Source organism: Schistocerca serialis, chromosome 1 (genome assembly GCF_023864345.2).
Source record: "Schistocerca serialis cubense isolate TAMUIC-IGC-003099 chromosome 1, iqSchSeri2.2, whole genome shotgun sequence".
Classification (NCBI taxonomy): domain Eukaryota; kingdom Metazoa; phylum Arthropoda; class Insecta; order Orthoptera; family Acrididae; genus Schistocerca; species Schistocerca serialis.
Window position 1 is genome coordinate 757,653,716 of NC_064638.1, and position 1,873 is coordinate 757,655,588.

The following is a 1,873-nucleotide window of genomic DNA, read 5'->3' on the forward strand; positions in this document are numbered from 1 at the left end:
GCAGCAGAGTCCGCTGGCGAAATAAGCGATATCAGAGGTGTTCCGCGCAGTGCGCCATAAATAATTCGTTACTGACATACCCTGAGGCAGCAGCCTGGGGCACTGTTCCGTATCGTTCATACCGATCGGTACAGTAGGTTAGCCTCGGTAGTGACGTCAATTTTGGTTTTCTTTATCCGAAGCTGCTATTCAGTAAGATTCTGAGACCTGATACCGACCGCTCCTCCTGCTGATTTTTCGACAACTGTACCGAGAGGTTTTGAATTTCTTTATGGCCCTCTCGTTCGGTTCGGTGTGGTTTATTTACACCTAAAATTTGTTATTTTAAGCGTATTTAGCGGTTTTAGCTTCGGATTTAGTGCTTGTGTTACTGAAGAATCACCAGGACACATCTGGGTGGAAAGTGAGTGCATAATAGACTATTTTCCTTTGTTAGAAATATGGTATGTATTGTTGTTACTGTAAATGATTATAACATAAAAAACAGTTTCGGTCAATATTCTTAAAAGTATCTGTTATTTTTAAGTAATTAAGAGTTTAAAAAATCATTAAATTTCAAAAGGTTAGCTCTGCTTACGTGTATCACATGAGTGTTAGCTGAAATTACTAGTGACTTCGCGTAATCTTTTCCGCAGATGGTTTACTTGTTAATTATCGAAACGCGTTTAAAACTTTTAAGTAACAATGCAAAGGAATTTTGTGAAGTCTGATACAGGAAACGTTCCAAAATTTAATGCATTTACAGCATCATTTGGCAACGAAGTCAGCCTGCGTCTCTCTCGAATGGAATTATATAAAATATGGCGCCAATAGCATTTGACTTGTAGTAGTAAAGTTGGTTAAGCGACGAACTTCAGTCCGCCTTCGGCGTTGTAGCGGCTCAGACGCGCCTATCTCACCGGCCACGCCCAGTTTAGCGCGAGCTTTGTTCGCATCTGTGAGGCTTCGCACAGCGGTGTATTGATTACTACAGATCACGATGACTTTTTCATACTGGAAGGCGATTATCAAGTTCACGCTCGACGCACAATACACAAGACCAAAAGCAAACTAAATCGAATGTTTCATGTGCGAAGTGGTAAAACTAGATCCCGGGAGCTGATAGGAATTCACCTATCAATAGTGGCCAGCGTCATATACGTAAAACTCAAAGACGAGGCAGTGTGCGATAGACTTATCCGTCGATCCACAGACAGTTACCGCTTTTGCTTCGCCGACAGGAACGTGGATGTGGTTTCTGTTGCTCATGCTGGTCTCGGCTTGAGAACGGTACGCGTATTCGAACTACCGTTGGAAGTTCCTGGGGACATGATTATCGCAGCACTTCACCCTTACAGCACGGTCCTTAATCATGCTGCGGAGAAATGGACCAGCTTCGAGACGTATTCCGTTGCTCAACGGAGTGCGCCAAATAAGAACTGAACTCCAGAAGCACATACACGTGCTGAGCCATCGTTATATACGATGGTCAACCGAAAACCTGCTCTGGCTGCAGACAGGAAGGCCATGTCCGAACTGACTGTCTTCAGCGACGTCTAATACAGCTACCTTGGGACACCCAGCAGCCGCCACAGCAGATGACGTCGCTGACTATTACGAACGTGTAAGCGTTATGGAACGACGTGGGCGACGCGCATGACAAGCCGTTGCCCGTAGACTCTGTGAGTATCGCTCCCGATCCCACGTCACTGACGGCACAGATGGCCTTGTCACACCACTAGGCAGATGCGCCACAACAGCTGCGGAGCCATGGTCCTACCACGTCCAGCTGAACCCATCTTCAGATATGGAAACGAATCCGCAAGAGGATCGCACTGAACAGCATCCCTCGGCACACGTGGAAGCTCCACCGCGAAAACACCGGTCGGGGAAA